Source organism: Cupressus sempervirens, chromosome 10 (assembly GCF_028749045.1).
Source record: "Cupressus sempervirens isolate cs-2001-9-10 chromosome 10, ASM2874904v1, whole genome shotgun sequence".
Taxonomy (NCBI): domain Eukaryota; kingdom Viridiplantae; phylum Streptophyta; class Pinopsida; order Cupressales; family Cupressaceae; genus Cupressus; species Cupressus sempervirens.
Window position 1 is genome coordinate 410,180,608 of NC_143127.1, and position 27,176 is coordinate 410,207,783.

Consider the following 27,176-nt stretch of genomic DNA (forward strand, 5'->3'; position numbering starts at 1 on the left):
AAGAATATCACAAAATACAATTAATTAATTAATAATTAATCATAATGTCAAATTAGATATTAGATTAATTAATATAGTATTAAAGGAGTAAAATGAATTTAAAAATAAGATCCTTCATTCCACTAAAATGGAGTGAATTGCTATATTAGGCCACTTCATTTCACTATAGATAGAATATTATTAAATTAAGATCCCTTATTCCACTTTGTATTTTTAATTTGATTGGAAATATGATTCATTTTTCTCAAAGGGTTCAAATTTGAATTAAATTAGAATGTCTAACATTTAAATAAATTCAAATATATAGCCATCCTAGGTAGAAATGAGAGATTAATGAGTATGAGCTAGAATTTGATTTAGTGATTGTTCAATTTTGCTTGATTTGATAATGAGAATTGATGAATTTAGTAATTTGATTTTGTAGGGCCAATTTTGGGTGATTACATTTGCCCCTCTTTGACAAATGTGTGATCGATATGGGAACACATGTGGTCAAAGAATAGTTAAGGAGCTAAGAATTCCTCATCTAATATTTGTTTGATATGGGAATACACCAAATGAAGAAGCCATGGTAGCAAATAGATATATAGCTCTAACTTCAAAGTATGAAGTCATTCTCTAACTAATGTTTGATTGATATGGGAACACATGTAGTCAAAAAATAAAGAGACTACAATAGCACTAGCAAGTATTGAGTGATTAGACTGATAGTGATAGTCTAGAACACTAGATAGATCATGAGCAAATTAAAATGGTCAAGCATATACCCTTCAAAGAGAAAATGTTGCCAAAAAAATAGCAATGATAGATTATGTCTGACTAATGTGTGATTGATATGGAAAAAGTAAAGATTTTCCATAGATTGGAAAGCTTGAGATGTCGGCTTAGAGCTCCCTAGTCATGGAGTGCAAGAGGCATACAAATGAGCACAAAAGAAGCTCTCAGTTGAGCCTTAGAAACATAGCCCTTGCTAGTAAACCATGAGATGGGAGATTCTTTGAGCAAGAGCAAGAATGCTAGTGTCAAAGAACTCTTGTGTATGCAATGCAAGAATGAGAGATAAACTAAGATGAAATGCACAATGTAACCCTACTAAGTAAATGAAAGTGTTACATCCATACTAATTAGACTATGTGAGCTAAGCTATTATAAAGAACTATATTAACATGCAACTAGACTAAAATGCCATGGATGAAAGAAATGTAGACAAGAAATAGAAGTTCTCCACAAAAACATCTTCATGAATCCCAATTGAAAACCTATAGCACAACAATACTCAAGAGTGTGGATCCTTTAGGGGGGGAAGCTCTCTCCCTTTTAAATAAAAATGGACAGTAGAGATTAAAAGACAAGAATATCCCAATCAAGGGTTGAGATGAATTTAGAATAAGTGGATCATATTCTAATGGAAGAGACAATTCATAGTCAAGGAATAAAGAAATGAGGAGAGTAGAAGACAATTCATACTAGAGGAATTTAAAATTGAAGGTAATGGGGGACATGTCATAGTGGAGGAATAAAGAAATGAGGAGAGTGGAAGACGTGTCATAGTGGAGGAATAAAGAAATGAGGAGAGTGGAAGACAATTCATAGTGGATGAATTTAAAATTGAAGGTAATGGTGGACATGTCATAGTGGAGGAATAAAGAAATGAGGAGAGTGGAAGACATCATAGTGGAGGAATAAAGAATGAAGTGAGTGGAAGACATGGAGGAGTGGGAGACATGGAGGATAAATGAATTAAAAATTCATTTTGAGGGCTAGATGGATAAAGGGGAATAAACGATTTTTAGAAATCATTTATTAAACTTGGTGGAGGAAAGGTTAGGGTTAAGATTAATTTAGATTAATCTTAATTAGGTTTAAGAAACTTAAGCGTGTGGAGGATTTAAATAAATTGAATTTATTTAAAAGGGAAAATATGATGTCACTATGCATTATATGAATTTAACACACTAGAGGGGAGTATTTGAATTAAATTCAAAATACATTAGGGAAGTGAACTTATTTAATTAAGTAAAATTAATTAAATAAGTATAAGAATATGAAAAAATACAATTAATTAATTAATTATTAATCATAATGTTAAAAGAGATATTAAATTAATTAATATAGTGTTAAAGGAGTGAAATGAATTTGAAAATAAGATCTTTCATTCCACTAAAATGGAATGAATTATTATATTAGGCCACTTCATTCCACTATAGATAGAATATTATCAAATTAAGATCCCTTATTCCACTTTGTATTTATAATTTGATTCGAAATATGAGTCATTTTTCTCAAAGGGGTTCAAGTTTGAATTAAATTAGAATGTCTAACATTTAAATAAGTTCAAATGTATAGCCATCCTAGGTAGAAATGAGAGATTAATGAGTATGAGTTGGAATTTGATTTAGCAATTGTTCAATTTTAGTTGATTTGATCATAAGAATTGATGAATTTAGCAATTTGACTTTGCAGGGCCAATTTTGGGTGATTACATTTGCCCCTCTTTGACTAATGTGTGATCAATATGGGAACACATGTGGTCAAAGAATAGTTGAGAAGCTAAGAATTTGTCATCTAATATGTGATCGATATGGGAACACATCAAATGAAGAATCCATGATAGCAAATAGATATATAGCTCTAACTTCAAAGTATGAAGTCATTCTCTAACTAATGTGTGATCGATATGGGAACACATGTAGTCAAAAAATAAAGAGACTATAATAGCACTAGCAAGCATTGAGTAATCAAACTGATAACGATAGTCTAGAACACTAGATAGATCAAGAGAAAATAGAAATGGTCAAGCATATGCCCCTAAAAGAGAAAATGTTGCCAAAAAAATAGCAATGATAAATTATGTCTACCTTCTCGAGATCAAAATCAAAATGATCGAGGAAGTGCAGAATCTAGCAAGATATGATCAATAAAGAACAAGAACAATCAGCAATGAAATGAGAGTATGCTCCAAGCAAGGATGAAATAGAAGAAACATGATATGAAGTGAATATGGTAAGTGAAAATAGAATGGAAGCAATGTAAAAATGAAGAAGTGAAGAAACGCCCTAGTGAGAATCAAAGATAGGCTCAAGAAAGTCAGCTAATTGTGTAGAAAGAAATGGATTTTAAAATGCAATTTTGACCTTAATCATGAACTCATATTTTGATTTTGATCCTAAAATGAATTCAACATGTCGATTTTAGCTATAGGTGCAAGTAGGTCAAAATAAGAAATTTGAAGTTAAATAGTGAAATGACAAGATTATGAAAAATATGAAAATATGCTCAAGAAGAGGGAAAAAAAGATAAATGCAACTAGCTGACACATCCATGCATGATTAAGAGAGAGAGCTTTCTCCATATGCAAAATTAAGCTAAAAATGAACCTATAGTGCAAGCTAACATGCAAAGTGGTTTACCAGCAAGGGACACATAACATTTAGACTCTTATTTCATCATTAAGCATTTATAAGATCATATAATCATCACTAGCATGTGTTATGAAGATATGAATATGACCTTATCTAGATGTCGGAATGAGGTGTAAGCATTAAGGCACAAGAAGCCAGAACAACCAGAACACCTATCCCTTTTTAATTTAGCAAGGAAAAATAAGCATCAAAGCATAAATTCTAGGATGACCATAATGTTTATTGTAGACAAGCACAACAGACATGTGAGAGATCCTTCTCATGTGTTCAAACAAATCCAAAAGTCTTATTCTTAATGTGTTTTTCAAGAAACATTTAGAGATCCTTCTCACTCTAATTTATTTTAGCACATCTCATGATATATCAAAATTTCACAACAACCAACCTTATCTTGCCACTTAATAATATAATGCCTTTTGATTGCTACATGACAATATTGATTCTTTTGAAGGGCATTTCTCATCTACACTCTTGCCTATCATCCACACATGCTAACACCAAATATACTTTAAAAAATACTCTAAATGCAAAACCTTTTATGATTTTTCATACACTAAATCAAATATAATGTGCCTACTGTAAGAGCCTATATCTCGTGTTGGATGGTCATGTATACCTTGACTCATTTTATATGGATGCTTTAGTGAGGTTGGTTCTTCTCCTTGTCTATTTGAATGAGTTCTCTATACTATAGTACATATTGATACTCATCCTCTTAGTGAATGTGTGGGTCACTACGAATATACTTAGCAAACTTTTGTCTCAGGTTATGAACGCAAGGGTCATTGTGGGTAGGATACTTCCTGATTACTTAGCATGAGAAGGATCTCGCGTGTGTCTAGTGTGCTTGTCTACAAGAAACATTCTGGTCATCCTAGCCTTTATGCTTTGATGCTTATGTTTCCTTGCTAAATTAAAAGGGATAGGTGTTATGGTCATTCTGGCTTCTTGTACCTTAATGCTTACACCTCATTCTTACATCCGGATAAGGTCATTTTCATGTCTTCATAACTCATGCTAGTGATGATTGTATGATCTTATAAATGCTTAAAGATGAAATAAGAGTCTAAACATTATGCGTCCCTTGCTGGTAAACCACTTTCCATGTTAGCTTGCATTATAGGTTCATTTTTAGCTTAATCTTACATATGGAGAAAGCTCTCTCTCTTAATTGTTTGTAGATGTGTCAGCTACCTGCACTCATCTTTTCTTCCTTCTTCTTGAGCATATTTTTATATCTTTCATAATCTTGTCATTTCGCTATCTCACTTCAAATTTCTTATTTTGACCTACTTGCACATATAGCTAAAATTGAAACCCTGAATTCATTTCAGGATCAAAATCAAAATCTAAGTTCATGATTAAGGTCGAAATTGCCTTTTTAAATCCATTTCTTTCTATGCAGTTAGCTGACTTGCTTGAGCTCATCTTTGATTCTCACTAGGGCATTTCTTCACTTCTTCATTTTCACATTGCTTCCATTCTCTTTTCACTTACCATATTCACTTCATATCATGTTTTTTCTATTTCATCCTTTCTTGGGGCATACTTTCATTTCATTGCTAATTGTTCTTGTTCTTTATTGATCATATCTTGCTAGTTTTTGTACTTCCTCAATCATTTCGATTTTGATCCAAAGGGGGAAGACATTATCTATCAGTGCTATTTTTTTGGCAACATTTTCTCTTTCAGGGACATATGCTTGACCACTTCCATTTTCTCTTGATCTATCTAGTGTTCTAGACTATCATTATCAATCTGATCACTCAATGCTTGCTAGTGCTATTATAGTCTCTTTATTTTTTTACCACATGTGTTCCCATAATGATCACACATTAGTTAGAGAATGACTTCATACTTTGAAGTTAGAGCTATATATATATATATATATATATATGTTTGCTATCATGGCTTCTTCATTTGATGTGTTCCCATATTGATCACATATTAGATGAGGAATTCTTAGCTTCTTAACTATTCTTTGACCACATGTATTCCCATATTGATTGCACCTTAGTCAAAGAGGGGCAAATGTAATCACCCAAAATTGGCCCTACAAAATCAAATTGCTAAATTCATCAATTCTTATGATCAAATCAACCAAAATTGAACAATCACTAAATCAAATTCTAGCTCATACTCATTAATCTCTCATTTCTACCTAGGATGGCTATACATTTGAATTTATTTAAATGTTAGACATTCTAATTTAATTCAAATTTGAACCCCTTTGAGAAAAATGAGTCATATTTCCAATCAAATTAAAAATACAAAGTAGAATAAGGGATCTTGATTTTATAATATTCTATCTATAGTGGAATGAAGTGGCCTAATATAATAATTCACTCCATTTTAGTGGAATGAAGGATCTTATTTCTAAATTCATTTCACTCCTTTAACACTATATTAATTAATTTAATATCTCCTTTGACATTATGATTAATTATTAATTAATTAATTATATTTTGTCATATTCTTCTACTTATTTAATTTATTTTACTTAATTAAATAAGTTCACTTCTCTAATGTATTTTGAATTTAATTCAAATATTCCCCTCTAATGTGTTAAATTTATTTAATGCATAGTGACATCATATGTTCGCTTTTAAATAAATTCAATTTATTTAAATCCTCCACATGCTTAAGTTTGTTAAACCTAATTAAGATTAATCTAAATTAATCTTAACCCTAACCTTTCCTCCACCAAGTTTAATAAATGATTTATGAAAATCATTTATTCCCCCTTTATCCATCTAGCCCTCAAAATGAATTTTTAATTCATTTATCCTCCATGTCTCTCACTCATCTCATTCTTTAATCCCCCACTCCTCCATGTCTCCCACTCACCTCATTCTTTATTCCTCTACTATGACATGTCTTCCACTCTTCTCATTTCTTTATTCCTCCACTATGACATGTCCCACATTACCTCCAATTTTAAATTCCTCCAATATGAATTTTCTTCCACTCATCTCATTCTTTATTCCTCCACTATGACATGTCTTCCACTCTCCTCATTTCTTTATTCCTCCACTATGACATGTCCCCCATTACCTTCAATTTTAAATTCCTCCACTATGAATTGTCTTCCACTCTCCTCATTTCTTTATTCCTCCACTATGACATGTCCCCCATTACCTTCAATTTTAAATTCCTCCACTATGAATTATCTTCCACTCTCCTCATTTCTTTATTACTCCACTATGAATTGTCTCTTTCATTAGAATATGATCCACTTATTCTAGATTCATCTCAACCCTTGATTGGGATATTCTTGTCTTTTGATCTCTACCATCCATTTTCTTTAAAAAGGAGAGAGCTTTCCCCCTCAAAGGATCCACACTCTTGAGTATTTTTGTGTTGTACATTTTCTATTGGGATTCTTGAAGAGCTTTTTGTGGAGAACTTCTATTTCTTGTCTACATTTCTTTCATCCATGGCATTTTATCATATGGAATTTTAGTCTAGTTGCATGTTAATATAGTTCTTTTGCAGTAGCTTAGCTCACATAGTCTAATTAGTATGGATGTAACACTTTCATTTGCTTAGCTTGGTTGCATTGTGCATTTCATCTTATTTTATCTCTCATTCTTGCATTTCATACACAAGAGTTCTTTGACACAAGCATTCTTTCTCTTTCTCAAAGAATCTCCCATCTCATGGTTTACTAGAAAGGGTTGTGTTTCGAAGGCTCAGCTGAGAGCTTCTTTTGTGCACATTTGCATGCCTCTTGCACTCCATGACTAGGGAGCTCTAAGCCGACATCTCAAGCTTTCCAATGTATGGAAAACCTTGGATAGAAGGGTTTAGAGAAGTACACTTTTCTTAGTGTATGGAAGCAATGCTGGAAAATGTGATGGCACTTTGGTAAAGGAAAAAGATGGAATATATTGCATACTTGATGACAACTTGTTTCTTGAAAGAGATGAAGAAATCACATAGTCGAGATTTGATCCTATGTTGGATGAGGCATCTCTTTGCCTACAAACTAATCATGATACTAAAAGCCATATGCAAAAGGTGACTCTTGAGGACAACATTTTTAGACATTGTACACCATTTTTTTATGAGGTTTCTTCTTTTCATTTTTTTTCAGCTTGAAGTGAAACCTGGATGAATGAATGTTGAAGATAAATTCTTGAGTGAAAACGAATGCTATGATGAGTTATGGTTGTTCAGGAAGAAGTGTTGGGTCAACATATTCATGTCTGCTTTAGCTTGAGGTTTGGCATTGAAGAAGTTTTCATTAATCAATGGTGTGGAGCTACTCCATTGATACATGTTTCATGGTGGTAGAAAGGCTCCTACTTATCCCAACTAGTAAATGGATTCATGTGAGTTCTTTTTTATTTTGGTTCTTGTGGTAGGCTCTCTTCCTACCTTTGTATATATTTTACAAATTTTCTTTTGGTGTGAATAGTGGTAGTTTGAATAATGTACAAGCTTAGTGGTTGCTGGTAGTTTAGGTTGGTTGGCTTTGCCTTGCTCCCATCTACCCTATTTGCAAGCAACTCTCGATTTTCTCTTCTTGGTGACTCTATTTTCCCAATGGATAAGGCACTTGTCTTTTGCCAAAGATTGTTGGAGTTTTCTGATTTTGTATCAAAATTAGTCCCATAGTTAGAGCCCCTATTGGTACCCATATACCCCTAGTAATTTAAATTTTCAATTTATGGTGTTGAACTCCTTTGCATAATGGTTCAAAGTGGTTAAAAGTGGTTTAGTTTGTAGATTTTCATATTTGGGAGTCTAGTATAGAGGTGCAGAGTTTATTATATTTGGGTTCAGACTTCATAGGAAGTTTCATTAGATTTATCAAGTTCTTTCCAGGTATATCAATTCAATGTTTAGTATTCAAAGGTGTAGCTACATGGCCCAAACTCTATGAATTATATTGTTCAAAATGTTTAGGAAGTCATGTGCCTATGCTTCCTTACATATAAAAAAAGTTCATTTCTTTCCAAGTCTTCATCGAATCATGTAGAAATGGTATATATAAAGGATTTAAAGTATCCTTTGCAATGATCAAAGAAAATCATAATCAAACTATAATTAGTTCAAATAGAGTACATAATACAACTTGATGATGTGAACAGTGTGTGATAGAGGAATGTGCCCCACATTTTGATGAAGTAGTAGTGATATTCAAAATGAATATGATATTTTTACATCCTTAAGCATGATAAAAATGCAAATATGCTTAAAGTATTTAGTTTGTGATATAGTCGGTGAATGACTCATCCAAACTATGATGGAGGGTGTTTGACAAAGTGACATATTTGAGCCCCAAGGATGTAGATAAGAATTCTTTTTGGTTGGTCAACTAAGCAAGTTAGATAATATAGGTGCTATATCATAGCCCTGAAAGTACCCATTGTGGGCTTTGTAACAAGACATATGGAGATAGACGACATCATGTATAGTGGTGACACCCTCTACATTTCATTGACATATTTGTAGTCTAAAATAGAGGGTGAAACCTATGAAATGCATGAATTGACTATTGCATATTAATATGGAAAGCAACAGGTTTTGAAGGTAACTACATAGAAATGTTGTGTCAATTGTTTGGTAGAATTTCTATCAAATAAATGGGTGGCAATAAACTAATTAAATATCGTGTGTCTCTTTCAATTCATTTAGAAGACAATGACAGCAAATTATCATCATGCACATGGTCTAATAGCAAAAAGATACTTGAATCTCAAGTTATAAATAGGCTTCCTCATATAGTCTCGGTAGTCTATTGATTAAAATTCATGAATAACAAGCCATCACTCAACCCCGATCCCCTATCAATGCTTGTTGATAAAGCCTCGATTATGCTCAGGGACTAATAAGAGAAGCACCATCTATTTGATAGAATTTCTAAAATTTAAATGAATATGCATGGCAATGAGAAGTTGAATATGATCATAGAGTTGAGATAATGGCACCATGAATGTCATGGGACTATCACAACTTGCCCACATCTGGTGATTGGAAAACTAATGTAATTGCTAACCTTCATAAATATAGAAGCATCCACAAATTCTCATACACCCAAGTCATCTTAACTTATACCATTGATGATTATTATAAGAAAAAGATGCTTTAGCTCATTGTACAATGACTCTGTCATCATCGACTAGAATAGTAAAAGCTCGAAAATCCAAAATTTCTTCATACAGCTTGAATTGTAGATATGAAGACTAAATGTATAATCAAAGAGATTGTATTTACTAGAGGACATGAATCATCAAGACCAATCACCAAGTGTTCGACAAAATGTCTAGGTTCAAAGGTCATAGAGGAGAGCTACGACAACATCAACAAGTGTTATTAAATAACACCTGGCCACTTCATTCCAAGCTTAATATTTTAATCATTTTGAAAGGAAAAATGTAGAGAAATTCATAACCACCTACCTTAGAAGCTTGTTCTTTTAATTTGGTGAATAATTTATTACAGCCTTGATGTTACAAAACATTAGGCTCGAGAAAGTTAACAATAGATATACTTAAGAAATCAATTATTTAACTAAAAATGAATCATTCAAAAATAGAGGAAAGCTAAAAGAAAATATAAAGATTCCAAGATTCAGTTTTCTTAACCGAATGTCAAACTTGAAGTTTATTTATTGCAAAGGATTGATGATAAGAGGGTTCAAGTTCTTCAGGGGGGGGGGGGGGGGGGGAGGGGGGAAGCAAACTGTGGATTATGGAAGAGCAGAGCTCTTATTCTTTTTTCTAGACTTTTTGTTAGAAAAAGAGGGAAATTTTTTATTTTAAGTGTAATGTAAGTGAGGGAATTTCTATTTCTTCTAGATGGGGATTCTGATGCAAATATGTAATGAGATCTGTGCAATCTTTTACATTTTAGAGAAGGGAGACTTGAGAGATAAATGCACACCAAAACTTGGAGTTTGAGCAGTTATCTTTCCACTAATTTAGATCTTTGTATAGCTATCAATTTTTTCTAAATGCATTTTAGTGTCAGTATTTTCTGAATAAGTTTTGATTTCAAGATGTCTTTGAAGCTTTGATTCTTCACTTTCTCAAGAGGATGGAAGATTTATTCCTTGTTTTCATTCTCTTTGTAATGCAACATTCAAGTAAATGAACTTTGTGTCATTTATGGTTCATTTTCCTTTCAGTTAGATTAGTTTTTCTGCATCTTTGTCATGTTTATGGATAGATGTTTGTAAACCTTTTGCACTTTCTGGTTAAAAGCACTTGTAATTGTATTTCTATGAATTCATTGTAAATCATACACAAGGATTTGTACCTAGATAAATTTGGAGGATGCTTACACTTTTCAATAGCGAAGTGACCCAACTGCTATTGCATATTTAGTCTTCTTGTTTCAACTTTTTTGGATCAATTTGTATGTATTTATTTGGAAGAAAATATGTTCACTAAAAAATAAATTAAAAACTATTAATAAAATTACAAAGAGGATTGTAGTTAACTAATAAAAATATATATATTTCATACTAAATATTCAAAGTTAGTATTGGGAAAAAAGTAACCCACACACATAGATAGAGAGATGGAAAAAGTGGAATATCTAATTATTAAATTAAAGTTGATTAATATAATTAAACTTTAATAATGTAATTGAATAATAAACTTGAGACTATAACAATAAACTTTTGAAATAAAAATAAATAAATAAATTAGACAAAAATGTTAGATATAAAATAAAATTTATAAATTTGGAAAAACTTTAGAAATTAAGTTTTAAAAGCAAGGTGAAACCTTCGAATTAAAAGAGAGAGAGAGAGAGAGAGGGAGAGAGGGAGAGGGGGGGGGGGTGGGGGGAGGAGGAGGAGACAGACAAAGAAGAGGGGGAGAGACGAGGTATGGAGAGAAAGAGGAAAGCTAGAGTCTAAAATAGATGGAGATGGTGATGAGAAGTGGAAAAGAATAGGAGGGAGGAGGGAGAGAGAGTGTGGGGAGTTATTATAGGAGAGAACATGTGAGAGAAAATAAGACAAGGGAATGAGGGTGAGATATGGAGTATAAACTAAGAGAGATGGTAAGAGAAAGATATATGAGACAACGAGAGTAGGTTGAAATAACATGAAGTGATATGATAGAGAGAAAGAGTGAGACAAGGGGGAGAGGGTGAGAGAAATGAATTAGCCATAGACTAATAATTTTAGAGATAAAGGGACATGAGATAGAGGGAATGTATATATCAAAGAGAGAGTGAGATAAGGGGATATAGGGCTAGAGAGAAGAGGTCTAAATAGAGAGACACAAGAGAGAGAGGGGGAGAGGAAAGATATCATGAGAGGAGGGAGTGGAGAGAGTGAAAGAGATTAATTAGGGGGAGGTTTGTGTGTGTGTGTGTGTGTGTGTGAGAGAGAGAGAGGGGGGGGGGGGGGGGGTGGGGGGGGGTGGTGACAGACATGAGCTAGAGATATATGGTTACTAGGGGGAATAGATGGTGATAGGACGATGGATATGGAAGAAAGCAAGAAGGGGGAAGGGGAGAAATTATATATAGAGAAAATGAGAATGATGAGTCAAAGGAGGTAGAGGAAGAAATTGTAAGAGAGGGAGGGAGTTTTAAAATACTATGTTTTAGCATTGCTAAGACATTTGTGAACTTATGCTTAGTTGAACCTATGATTAAGTCTAGATAGAACCATTAACCTATGGGTAGATAGTGTTGGTGTTTGAAAATGCTGGAGGGTTTTCAATTATCCCACTGAGAAACTGACATATCTAGGGGTAGTTAACTTCCATTTTCAACATGTCACTTTAGACACCAGGCCAACTATAAGGCATGACCCTTCTTCTACTTCAGGCTCTGCTAAACCTAGGCGGGTAGACCTCAGATTCAAATGATACTATACCAGTGCAAAAACATATCCCTAAATCTATTAAGCAGATGAAAATCCTTATATCTCCTAATGATTCATGAAATGACACAAATCTACAGTAGCTAGATGCATATCTATGAAATTCACAAGCTAAGTGAGGGCATTACATTTAGGTCCTTCAACATGAAAGAGTAAAACGTGTTTGATTTATAATGTTGAATTCAACAAAACCCCTAGTATCCAGTAACAAGAACTAAGTGACCCTATAGCTGATCAGTGCCTTAACCATTGGGCAAATCCATGAATCAAATGTATACATATGGATATCTGATACTTAGTTATATATTCAGATATCTGATCTATCTAGTTAACTTGTAAATAGACATCAATGCTCAATTTAAATCTCATTCTTACATGATATCCCCATCAATAGACTTGCAACCCTATTAGTTCCCTGAAGCATTTACATAACTTCTTGAGTTATAAGCAACAATGAAATAACATACAGCCTTAAGGGATTGCAACTACGACCTAAGCTCTTTGTTCAAAGACCATAAAACATTGAAGCTCACTGATAAAGGAGACAAGATTCAAGATGAAACTCAACCTGTTATTCCTTGTATTAATTTCCTTGAAACAATACAGCCATATGCATGAAATGAAAAACATGAAACAACCTAATAGATATGAACAATCTGTATTAACCTTCTTAATGCTATTCATAAGAGAGAAAATGCTAAAAGAAATGGTGTCTCAGTATTGGGAATGCATCAAGAACTGGATCCAAAATCTGGTATCACAGTAATGAGCAAATTTTCTCCAAGAAACTGGACCCAACTGGTTTCTCAGTAACAAAAATTGGAACCCCTACAATGAGGAAAAGAAAAGAAGATATATGAGAAGAGTTAATTCTCGAATTTGCTCAAAACATGACATCTGTCCACTTGGGAAACCTTCTCAACAGGTTAAAAACAACTCTCTAATCTATCCCCTCAAGTGGTGAATCAAATCTTCATCATTAGGCCTCTACAAGTACAAAACATCTAGATATTTGAAGAATAACTAATTTGATTCCTGATTTTTACCCATGGTGAAAGTGAAAATTAGTTAAGAATGACTTCTAAGAGCCAAGAAAACCACTTAAAATCAATTTTCTTCACATCTAGACTTCACCAAGCCTTCATGTCTGCCTTTTATCTGATCTTGATGCTTCATGCTGAATTCTGCTCATTTGATTGAGAATGCCCTGAAAATTACAAAACTGCTTACAGATTGAACCAGCGAAGACTTATGCATAATCTAACCTCAAATTCAGAAAATTCAGCTTCTCTTGGTTCCAATGGTATATTGTAGTGCATATTTTGGACAAAAAACATCCCTGTTATGGCAGTTTGAAAAACAAGCCCCTGGACTAAGAACAGAACATTAAAAATGAAATTTTTAAAAAATTATACAGTCAAAACTATATAAAACTTCAAAATATTTCAATTTTTCATTCTGTGTGTTTAAAGCATCTCAATTTCCATTTGAAATTCAATTCTTTACTTTCTCGCTCAATCTGATATCGCCATGTGGTAGGTCCCTATTGGCTCAAATCCATCTTGAAAATATTTTTAATTAATTAATTAATATTAATTAATTAAATAATTCCTGCTCATAGCACCGAAAGCTCTCATTTCTCCATTTACGTTTATACATGAATGATATATGAATATTTTATTTATATCTCATTCCATCCTTCTCCCGTAGCAGCGGAGCCTTTTAAATCTTGCTTCCTGACCATACGCTCATCTTTGATATTTCAAATCCTTTTACGTCTTTATGTTTCACCCTTTATGCCTTTATGAGCACATACCACCATGAATCTTTAAAATTTTCTTTTTGTTCTTATGGGCATATGACTTGGCATATCATCGGGACCCTCTTTAAATCTCATACACTTGGCTCATAACACTGGAGAACTTAATATTTTATCTTCTGCTCATACGGGCTTTAGGTGCCTTTATGTTCTCATGCCTAAGCGTAACCCTAGAGCCTTCAAAATTTTGGTTTACACCTATACTGGCAGCTTTTCCTGTAGCATCAGGAAGCTTCAACATATCAACCTTCGACCTTACGTGTTGAGCGTAAGCCCGAAGAAGCTTTAAATTCACCTTACACTCATACGGTGAGCTTGGTCTTATGCACTGAACGTTAAAATATTTCCTTTGATCCTGCGAGCATTTTAATGGCATGATATGCTCCTTTAATGTGATGTTTCATCCTTACACAGATGTTTATTCTCCTTCTTGATCGATCTACCTTGCTCACACATTTTTCTTTGTTAATGCTTGGAGGTTCTATTGTTTAATGCGTGTAGATTCCTTAATAATGAGAACTTTTATCTTTCGCTGCTTTGGTTCCTCTGAAATCCCCTATGCCCTTTTTTATAAAATATGTTGCGCCTTATCACATGGGTTGTGCCCTTCCACCTGCGAGATTCTTGGCTTCATTGACTTCTTTCTTTACATGAGGCTCTACCTTATTAACAGGCTTCCTTCTTTTTATACTGCTGACATGCGCTTTCATAGCAATTGTGTGCTCTGTTGGTTTTCTTTATTCTGGCATTGTCTTTTGAATTGACTTTTGCTTTTTTCAATGGCCTATGTGAGGAGCTTTTGATGGTGGCTTTCTTCATTGTTGGGGTTGCTCTATATCTATGCATGAGTTCCCTGAGTCTTTTATGGATGTGTGAGCTTCCTTTTCTGTGTTGCGCTGACTCCCAAACTCGCCTGCTCCACCTGTTACTTGCTTTGTGCTGGCGTTGTGTTCTCCTTAGCATGAGTTTTCTCTCCTGCAAATTGCGTGGAGTTCTTTACTTGTCTTCAACATGCAGGTTCCTCTGCCTGATGTGTTTTTCTTTTGTTATTCTTGTGTGGAATCCTTGTTGCCAATGCGTGGGTTCTATCTTTAACTCGCCTTCTTTGCCAATGGATTATTTGTCTTTATCTTCATACCTAGAAAAGCAAACATTGCACAAGATGCAACAAGTTTCGAGGTTTTCTCCATCTCAATGGGATACATTCTACAATTTCCTTTACTTTTTGCTTGAACTTTCTTTTCTCATGGCATTTGCTCATTTGTTTGGGTGAAATCCCTTTTAATAGCTTCTTTAAAAACAAAGACTACCCTACTTTATTGCGTGAGCTGCTGCAGGGTGGCTTTCCTCTTCCTTCAAATATGTGAGCTCTTTGATCTTCAACATGGAGTGTGTAACATGGAGTTCTCTGATATGTTGTGTTCTTTATTCATGGAGAGGGTTCTTTATTCTGCGTAGACCTCTTTCTTTAACCCGCAGCTCAATCTCTTAACCATGCATTGACTGCCCTTTATTTTCCACATGTGGAGCTTCTTTTTAATGCTAAATTACTTTCTCACACACATTGCTTCAGGATCATTTTCTCACATCAGGAAACATAGTAAAGATTCATGTTGCAACCAATCTTCCAAGCTCCAAGTTTCAATGGGCTCTACAACTGGCAGTGAATGCTCCCTATCATTAAATTCCATGCTTTTGTATTTCTTTCCAATGCTTTCTCAAACACCTTGTGAACGTACTCAAAATGCCTACATTTTGCATACATATCTACAAGACCAGTTAGAAATGGCTCTGCCTTTCATATCTTGAAGAGAACCCTCTCCCTCATATTCGTGTTCGGGTAGTGGCTTGACTTGATCAACTGGAAGTGGTGTTTGAGATTTAGTGATAAAATATCACAGAGCAAAGATTCTAAAATTATGCCACACATTATTGGGTAAGAGAACTGAGATAAAATAAGGAACTGAGCAAACTTTGACTTGTGAGTATTCTAAATTGTTGATTGGAATGGATGCATCAATGCATTGTAGACCATCAGACAACTTTGCAAATTGCGTACTTGCCTGGCTCCATGTCTCTCTACACACATTATTTATCTTCAACATATTTCGAATAAATGATAAACTCATCAAACCAACTAACTCATAACACTTTCTAGCTCGACACCTCCTCAGTCTAACAAAATTTAGTCGAGCCCCCCAAAGTGGGTCTAACTAAAAAAAAATTGTTTTCAAACAACTGAACTACTAAACTAATCTATTCACTATCTGATACTCACTAGAATTGAATTAGACCACTAAATGATCCTTAAAACTCATTTTTACCTCTATTCTACAAGCTATCAATTTGATGTCAGGAGGTCCTTTGACTAACCTTAAAAATCGATCTAAACACCTGACCGGGCTCTAAAATATGGCACACTGAATCTTTGTTCTACATTCTTGCACCTTGTCGAATCTCATCTAATAAAAAATTCAAAGTCATAAGATATTGACCGTCAAAATCACCCTTTCATAATCACCTGCAAGTAAACAAGTTAGAAAACAATAAATTGGGTTCAGATTTGGCCTCAAAAACTGGGTAAATGGGCACTTGGGAAAATGAAAACAATGGTGTTGGTTCACTATCATGAGGAGAGTATGGATTTATGATCTAGGATCATGATGAATAACTGGGCACATTTGGCAAGTGGTCAAAGTGAGCTACCTGGATTTACTGACTGGAAACAATGACAAGATAATAATTTTTGCAAATGGAATGGACCTGGAAAAGTGTGCATATGGATTTTTCATGACTTGAAAACTGACAAACTTGGAGTATTTTTGGAGGACAGCATAATGGTACAATCCATTCAATCTTACCAATCATAGATCTCAAGTTATAACATCCTAAAGAGGGGCCCTGACAAATCTGCAAATACTGACACCAGTAAAACTTTAGAAATTCCATTTGGAATCATGTTTGAAAACTAATCAAACAGATTCGTCAAGAGCTGAAACTTGAAACATGACAAGTCTCTAATGTCTACAATGCAACGCAAAAGGAATTTTAGCATTCGGGTCAAGTGGTCAAAAGTTATAATACGTCAAATAGGGCTTCCCAAAATTTAGAATTAATTGCAAAAGCATGAAAACAGTAACTGACCAACTTTGAGGGATTCAAAACCTAGACAAATGGACTTGAAACGACTCAAAATCTAAAACATAGCTTCTCAAGTATGGAAACTAAAAACTCCCAAAGTGGCGAGTCATGAAACATTTCTGGGTGTGAGATATTCAATGACAAACATAGCCTCATGTCGCTATTTGACATAGGTGAAAAATGCAGATTTGACAATTGCTTAAAACAAGACTTCTCGAAATGACTCAAAATCTCAATTTAACTTCACTGAACACATGGACAAGTTGAATGGATGGTGTTAGAAACATTAAACACCTCATGGGGCTCTCAAGTACAACCAGGTACAAATGCATTAAAAAGCATTTATAGGGCTCAATTTCTCAAAATTGCTCAAAATTCAGGCTACAATTTTGAGTGCCAACAGATAGTATGTCATATTTTGCCAATATTATATATATAATGTAGTATTTCATATAACCATTAGAATGTATGTTCTAATATTTGGATTTAATTTGATTATGCTTGTTTGCAAATATTTTTGCATCATAACTAGCTTGATAGGGAAGAGACTGGAGATGGTCAACAGCATTCAAGGAGGAACATTAAAGTCTAGTTGCAATGGAAGAACCATAACGGTATCAAAGGACACGACAACTACAAAGAAGGAGCCATTATTCATGAATGTAGGGATGAAAAGTTGCTATATTTCCTCTATGTTTATTATTATGTTGACTTGGTTATTCAAACTTTAATGTTTGTACCACAAACTGTTATGTTTCCTTCGTTTTCTCTGGTGGATTTGTAATCACTTTGTTTTCTAGTTTTAGAATAAGTGTTGATCCTCTATTTATAAGGATTGGATCAATAGTTTTAAGAGTTGGAATTTTTTTATGAAAAGAAATTGTTGACTCTCATGGTGAATTGTTTCCATGGTTTTTATGTATTGTTCTCATGTAAGGAATTCTAGAACATAATGAAATAATCTTTGCTTTACATTTTGTCTTAGTAGATTAGTAGAAGCTGACCAAGGGGGCTCACTTGGGAGGTGGATTAGACTAGAGTAGTGTAGATTTACTTCCAACATTTTTAGTATTTCAAGTAGAAGTTGTAGGTTTCTTCCTACAACATCATAGTTTGTGAGTGTTCTTGTAGTATTTGTAAGAATAGTTATAGTGAATAGTCTAAGTTGGAATATAGGTTAGCATTTAATTGCACTTCTAGCATTCATTTTAGTGAAGATTTAAATGTGTTAGTTTCCTACAGCACTAGTGTAGGTTCTTTCCTTGCATTTTACTTTCCTGCAACATAAGTGAAATGACTCTTTAAGAAGCCTAGTGCACATACTGTGCTGACCATTTCAAGTATACATCCCTGGGTTGAAAAATTAAATAAACCTCATGGTAGGGAGAATAGTCCTTAGATTGAATATACTATACCTAAGTAAGGTCTTGAGCATGATTATCACACACCTATTGTAAGGCAGACCATCGGGGAGATTGAAGAAAGGTAGAAGGAGAAGTAGAGAGAGATGAGTTAAATATAAAAAAGAGGATAATTGAGGCAAACAATAGATGGAGATAGTGATGAGGAGAGGAAAAGTAGAATAGAGAGATGGGTAATTATAGGATGAACTATGTCAGAGAGTGATATGGTGAGACATGAGGTCAACATAGAGTAAGAGGATGAGATATAAAAAGACATGAGAGAGGGAATGATGTAGTACAAGGGAGGAGAATTCCCCAAAGGAGATGTAGAAGCCCCCAAAAATTAACCACACAATTGAATATAAACAATAACACAGATGAAGATCCACAACAATGCCAATTCTCATAATAGAATCATAAGATTTTCATTCAACATCCTCGGTTCTAAGGCCTTCTGGGTTACATCTAAATACAAAGCAATTTGTAACATTAGTAATTATTCAAGGCCTTGCACTATCCAATTTCTGAGCTAGTCCATATCCACACTCTAGTAAAAACTCCAAGAAGAATATAAACTTGTGTTCACAAGCCACCAAGAAAACCTTATTTTTCCCAAGCCTACACTTAGCTACTAGCTCTACTAAACTTTGCTTCTCTTAGCTACTTCTTTTCCATGTTGAATAACAATGACTCAAGACTCCACATGACCCTCTACTTATACCCAACTAAGCCACAAATTGGCATAGCAAGTTACAAATAAAATAAACCCTTATATTAAATACCTATTTAAGCCACAAGTGAGAGAAAGTCAGACAAGGGAATGAGGGTGAGATATGAAGTATAAATTGAGAGAGATGGTAAAATAAAGATATATGAGACAAAGAGAGTAGGTGGTAATAACACGATGTGATATGATAGAGAGAAAGAGTGAGACAGGGGGGAGATGGTGAGAGACATGAATTAGACATAGACTAATAATTCTAGCGATAAAGGGACATGAGATAAGGGGAACACATCAAAGAGAGAGTTAGATAAGGGGATATATGGCTAGAGAGAAGAGGTAAAAATATAGAGATGTAGTAGGGAATAGAGATGTGTGTGTGTGTGTGTGTGTGTGTGTGTGTGTGTGAGAGAGAGAGAGAGAGAGAGATCATAAATTTAGAGGAAAGATATTGTAAGGGGGGGAGTAGAGAGAGTGAAATAGATTAATTAGAGGAAGGTGTGTGTGTGTGTGTGTGTGTGTGTGTGTGTGTGTGTGTGTGTGTGTGTGTGTGTGTGTGTGTGTGTGTGTGAGTGATTGAGTGAGTGAGTGAGTGAGAGAGAGAGAGAGAGAGAGAGAGAGAGATGATGATGATGCAAACATATATAGTAGTCAGGGGAAAGAATTGTATGGGGGCTAGGAGATAGGATAAATTGAGAAGAGTGGGAAGAGATGAGGTAAAAAAGAGATAGCGGGGATGGGAAAAGAGATGATGTAGAGAGAGAGAGAGAGAGAGAGAGAGAGAGAGAGAGAGGTGAGAAACATGAGCTAGAGATATATGGTAACTAGGGGGAATAGATGGTGATAGGGGGATGGATATGGAAGAAAGGGAGGAGGGAGAAGGGGAGAAATTATATATAGAGAGAATAAGAATAAGGAGTCAAATGAGGCAGAGAGATAAAGAGAATAATTATGGCATGGAATATGTAGAGAGAGAGAGAGAGAGGGAGATTTGGTCATAGTGGGGAAGCAATTGTAAGACAAGTAGAAGGAGAAGTATAAAGAGATGAGTTAAATATATAAAAGAGGATAATTGAGGCAAACAATAGATGGTGATAGTTACAAGGAGAGGAAGAGAGATGGGTAATTATAGGAGGGGCTATGTGAGAGAGTGATATGGTGAGACATGAGGTAGATATAGAGTAAGAGGATGAGGGATAAAGAGTCATGAGAGAGAGAATGATGCAATAAAAGGTAGGAGAATTTCCCAAAGGAGATCTCCAAGCCCCCAATAATTAACTATATAGTGAAATACAAAGAATAACACAAAGATAGATCCACAAAAATGCTAATTCTCATAATAGAATCATAAGATTTTCATTTAACATGTCTGGTTGTGAGGCTTTTTGGGTTGCATCTATATACAAAGAAATTTACATTAGTAATTATTCAAGACCTTGCAATATCCAATCTCTAGGCTAGTCCAAATTCACACTCTAGTAGAAACTCCAAGAAGAATCTAAATGCATGCTCACAAGCCACCAAGAAACCTTATTTTTTCCAAGCCCACACTTAGCTACCAGCTCCACTACACTTTGCTTCTCTCAACTACTCCTTCTCCATGTTGAATAATAATGACTCAAGATTCCACAAGACCCTCTACTAATACCCAACTAAGCCACAAGTTGGCATAGCAAGTTACAAATTAAATAAAACCTCATATTAAATATCTATTTAAGCCACAAGTCAGCCTACAACAAATATTAAATACCAAATGCCTTAAAAGGCTTACAACACTCATAAAATACACCTAGGACAAATAACCAAGACCCAAAAAGGTCCACACAAACTCCCACAATCGCTCCACATCATGATCACATGCCACATGCATTAAATGCTCCAAGATGATTGATTAAATCTATGAGAACTTTGTTCGACAAATCCAAATTGTCGAGTGCCAACAACCACTAGTTAGATAGTACCTAGCTCCTACAAGCATTGCTGAGCAACATAACATATGTCAAGCAACATAATATATGTCAAGAAGAAATATATGTTGACCAACAGTATACACTGAGCTCCTTAAGTGACCGAGTACCTCAGCCAATACTACATGCAAGAACTACCCAATAATGACCGAGCACTAGTCCTTATACAATCAAGCTCTTCAACTCCAAGGTCCAACCACTTTACCATGTAGGACTACCAACTACCATAGGATGCTCCTACATCAGACACCCCAAGTGCGAAAAGATGTTCTCAGTAGCTGGAAAAACATCTTCTAGGATTTAGCACATGAATTCCAAACTAGTTCTTTACATACATGTCCTCCAAGTCTTCAACTTGCACACCATTTCCCTTGTTCCATTTATGTTTTGTTACGTCTTTCTTTGGTATTCCATAGGTTTTCTTTCCATGTTGATCTCTAACCCTCTCAAAATTCTTCAACTCAACTCGGCTACCAATACTCAGGTTCCTTCTACCAAGTTCTTCATTCTCCAAAGGAATTAGGGAATGCTTCTTGCCAACCCTCTCAAAAATAAATACATTCTTGACACAATCATGCATAACCCTGAAATCATACTGCTAAGGTCTACCAAGTAATATGTGAAAACTACTCATGTCCACAATATTACACAACACTTGATCCTTACACTACCCAATCTAAAAATCAACAAGACACTGCTCCCTCACTTCCAAAGCCCTTTGGGAACATTCAAAAGCTTTTTTTCCTTCTTCACCACAACAAAAATAATTACCTTTAAAGTCAACCTTACCCATCCTCTTCCTTAGCTCAATAGGTTTCAGTTCATCTTCTACACTTGGTTTATCCTTGGTCAAGTGATTTTGCTTCTCTTTCCCATGAGAACTACCTTGATATATTCTCTTCAACATATCTTATGCCCTTAGAGCATACTGATAAGCATCCTCAATAGAAGCAATATTCAACATACCAATCCCATCATGAATATTGAATTGCAAACCATCAATGTATCGAGACACCTTCTCCTTAGAAATTTCTCTATGTCCAAACTAAATAGTTAGCTTGTAGAGGTCCTCGTTATAATCTTCCATAGACATATCCTTCTACTTCAGATTTTGCAACCTCTTAAACAACTCAACTTCATAATCAGTAGGAATGAACTTAGCTTTGAACTTAGTCACCATTAATCTCCACCTAATGATCTTCATTTCACCTTCTTCTTCTCGATCTCTTTACATTTCTTTCCACCAAATAGTGGCATGTAATTTTAGATTAGTTTGTGCCAACCTCACTTTGAGCAGAACACCTATTGTGATGTAGAGCCTAATCAGACTTGGAGGTTTATTTGACATGGTTTCCCCTAGATTATTTATATGGGGATTTGAGGATAGTACCCCCAATATGGGATCAAGAGGCAATGCCCCTTGTGGGGTCCCAGGGCAGTGCCCTAGGTGCACTCTTTGTTGCAATACAGGTTGGGGTCAAGGGGCAATGCCCTCATGGGGTTTTTCGGGGGTAGCACCCCTGAAGCCAAAAATAACTCTACTGTTGCAAAAGGCATCACATGTTATTTTTCTATTGGATGACTTATTCTAGCCCTAACTTGTAAGTGATAAAAGCTTGTATAAAATGGCTTAGGGTTAGGGATTTCAAAATGTATGATGATATTGTAGCTTCTTGTGATAGTATTGAGCTATAAGGGATTATAGACTGTAATCACTAGATAATGATAGTATTGGACTTGTTGTTGGTGGACATATCCCAAGGATTGGGTGAACCACAATAAATCCTTGTGTCTTGTGCTATCTTTCGTGTGATTTATTATTTTTTGACATTGGTTATATTTACATGTAATTGTTATTTCTATCTGTGGTTTATCCTATCATCACCAATATCCTCTAACTCAAAGTAGTCTTCCAATTCACCAATCCAATCAATCAGGTCTTTAGGATTCAAAGTACCTGATAAATTAAAAGCATCCATTTTGTGCTTCAGCTTCAACTAAGTCTTAGATCTATCTGACCGACCAACTCTATCTTCCATAGATCTATCCACATGATCAATTATGTCTTGACCACTAGGCCCAACAACCTCAAAGTCCTTAATGACTTCTTCATAACCTTCTTCAATACCCACATTCCAAGGTACACCAACTATAGTCCCCATGATCTCATTCTTCATTAACTCCATCTTAGATCTGAAATCTATTTTAACCTTCTATGAGATCCTTGCTTCAATAGTATCACAGAGATCTTCAATCATCATAGGGTCAAATCTTCTTGAAGATATGTTTCAAGATTGTTGCAAACCCTCTACAACAAATCTCCAACCAAATCAAACCTTTTCTCTAATAATCTTCACCCTAGGTCCCAGTGCAAACTACCTCAACTTTAGCGATCTATCTACATGCTCATGAAAACTTAAGTTTTGAACCATCTGATATAGTGCAAGACAAGAGAATTCCCCAAAGGAGATGTCAAAGCCCCCAAAAATTAACCACACAATGAAATATAAATAATAACATAGAGATTAAGATCCACAACAATGCCAATTCTCATAATAGAATCATAAGATTTTAATTCAACATGCTCGACTATAAGGCCTTCTGGGTTATGACCAAATACAAAACAATTTATAATAATAATTCTACAAGCCCTCACAAGATCTAATCTCCTAGCTAGTCCAAATCTCCACTCTGGTAGAAGCTCTAAGAGGAATCTAAACTTGTGCTCGCAAGCTACCAAACAACCTTCTTTTTCCCAAGCCTACACTTAGCTACCAACTCTACTATACTTCACTTCTCTTAGCTACTCCTTCTCCATTTTGAAAGATAGTGACTCAAGACTCCACAAGACCCTCTACTTGTACCCAGCTAAGCCACAAGTTGGCATAACAAGTTACAAATTAAATAAACCATTATATTAAATGCCTATTTAAGCCACAAGAAAACGTAAAACAAATATTAAATACCAAATGTCTTAGAAGGCTTACAACACTAATAAAATACACCTAGGCCAAATAACCAATATGCAAATAGGTCCACACAAGCTCCCATGATCACATGCCACATGCATTAAATGCTCCAAGATGATTGATTAAATCTGCAAGAACTTCATTTGACAAGCCCAAACTGTCGAACATCAACAACCACCAGCCAAGAACTACCGAGGTCCTACAAGTACATTTCAGGCAATAGTACAAGTCAAGCAATAATATATGTCAAGAAACAATATATGTCGAACTCTTTCAATGGCCGAGCACCTCAGCCAACATTAGTCCCAAGAACTACCCAATAATGACCAAGACCTAGTCCTTCTACAACCAAGCTCTCCATCTCCAAGGTCCAACCACTTCACCATGCAAGATTGCCAACTACCCTAGGATCCTCCAACATGAGAGGGGAATTTTTTCATTTAATAATTGATAAATAAATTATATATTATAAAAATTAAAACTTTGATAACTCTTTGCTTCCCTATGTATATTATAGAGTATACAAGCCCCACTATGAGCTTTTCTCTATTTCAAATTATAATCTAACCTTAATGATGCAGGAGCATCCTGGGTTTCTTTGTAATCCTGCACATTAGTTCATTTTGCCTAGTTCCAATTGGGTTGACTTTGCTCACATTTAATTTTGGTATAGTTAATTATATTTGATGAGGGTCGACTTGTGGTTTTTCTATGTTCTAAAATTATTCGTAAGCCATTTTGGCAAGTATAAGTAGGGTGTTTAGGTTTAGGGTTGGGGCAGATTTTAGGGGAGAGTTCAAAAGAAAAGAGATATGTGGATTTAAAAAGCTGATTTGGAGGTCTGGAAGTTGTACATTTGTAATTGGTCGTAACCGAAAAGGCCTTCCAGCTGGGCATGTGTGTTGAATATTTGATGAATCAATAAATATATCCTTGTTTTCTCTTTCCTTGGCACTGTTCCTCATGTTTGCTTCCGTTGTGTTAACTCTTGCAGGGTGGTTTGGATAGTTGGGTGTGCCTTTGTCCCTAATTATTCATCCCTTGCCTGGATTAGTTGGTATTAGAGACCGAAGTTCATCCTTGTGGAGATTGGATTGTGTAGAACCCTAATTTGGATCTGGTTGTAGGGTGGCAGATCTGTGGATTTGACCTATAACTTGCAAAGGGTTATGATCTTGCAAGAACCTAATTTGTAAAGATGGTTCGTGGTAGAGGAAATAATGTTGATAATGCTATATTGGATCAGTTAAGACAAATTGTAGCCAGATTAGATGCTGTGGAGACGGCCCAAAGGAGAGGAGTGCATCTTGAAGATGTAAGTGATGATGAAGCAGCAGCACCAAACCATAATCTAGAACCTAGAGAAGATCGAGATGAGGAAAGATTGTTGCGATTATTATCTAGGGAAAATTCAAAGCCTGTTGTAGAATTTTTCCCTTATGATGGGAAATTGGATACAAATACTGTGCTGGATTGGATCTCTGATATGGAGAAGTTCTTTGAGTATGAAAACACTCCTGATAACAGAAAAGTGAAGATTGCAGTCACTAGGCTGAAAGGTCATGCATCATTATGGTGGGAGCACTTACAAACTGATAGACAAAGGAGAGGAAAGGAGAAGATAAGAACTTGGCCAAAGATGGTGAACAAGGTAAAGAACAAATTCCTCCCTGTTGATTACCAACTTAGCTTATTGAGAAAGATGCAAAATTTGAAACAAAGGGACATGACTGTGAAAGAATATACCGAGGAATTCTATAGATTGGACATCAAATCTAGACATGTGGATGATGATGTTGAGAAAATTGCAAGGTACATTAATGGATCGAGATCTGGAATTCAAAATGAGATAAGTTTTGTGAAGTTGGAAAGTGTGGAAGAAGCATACCAGTATGCCTTGAAGGTTGAGGAGATCTTGATAAAGAAGCATGAACAAAGACAAAGAGGTAGAGGTGGTAGCTCCCAAAGAGTTAGAGGTAGATCTTATGGAGAAAGTAGCAGATCTGACAATTCTATGCAAGATAAAGGCAAATCTGAATGGAAGAGTGAAAATAAAGGCAAGACCGAATGGAAAGGTGGTAATTCTTAACAAGGAGGCGCTAATTCTTACCAAGGAAGAGGTAATTCCTATTCTAGAAGTGGATTTCATGGTAATTGTTTTAGATGTGGCAAAGAAGGGCATAGATCTTTTGAATGTAAATCCTCTGAAAGTGGACAGAATAATAGAAATGCTGTGATTCAAGGAGACATTGAAAGTTCACCAAGTGGACCTGAGGTGGGAGAAAATTTGATGGTGAGAAGAACCTTATGTAATAAAAGAAGTGATGAGGAACCTGTTTTAAGGAGAAGTCTTTTCAAGACAAGATGTAAGATGGCTAGAAAATGCTGCAAAGTGATCATTGACAGTGGGAGTTCTACAAATCTAGCATCAGAAGAGCTGGTTACCAAGTTGTAGTTAGAGAGGTTGAAACATCCCAACCCTTATCATGTTTCATGGATCAAAGATGAGCATAAGATATTGGTAAGTGAGCAATGCCTTGTGAAATTTAAAATTGGACATTATGTTGATGAAGTTTTGTGTGATATTATGCCCATGGATTGTTGTCATATTTTGTTGGGTAGACCTTGGCAATATGATAGACATGTTGTACATGATGGAAGATTGAATCAATATACTCTTTAGGTGAATGGGAAGAAATAAACATTGTTGCCTTTGATTGAAGTTCTAGATGAGGTTAATTGTACTACTATAAAGATTTGTATGGTTAATGAGAAACAATTTGAAAAGGAAGTGATGAAGAATTAGGTTTGTTTTGCCATAATTTCAAGAAAACCAATTTTTGTCAATGAAGGCCAAGTGCAAGAGAATAATGCTAATCAAGT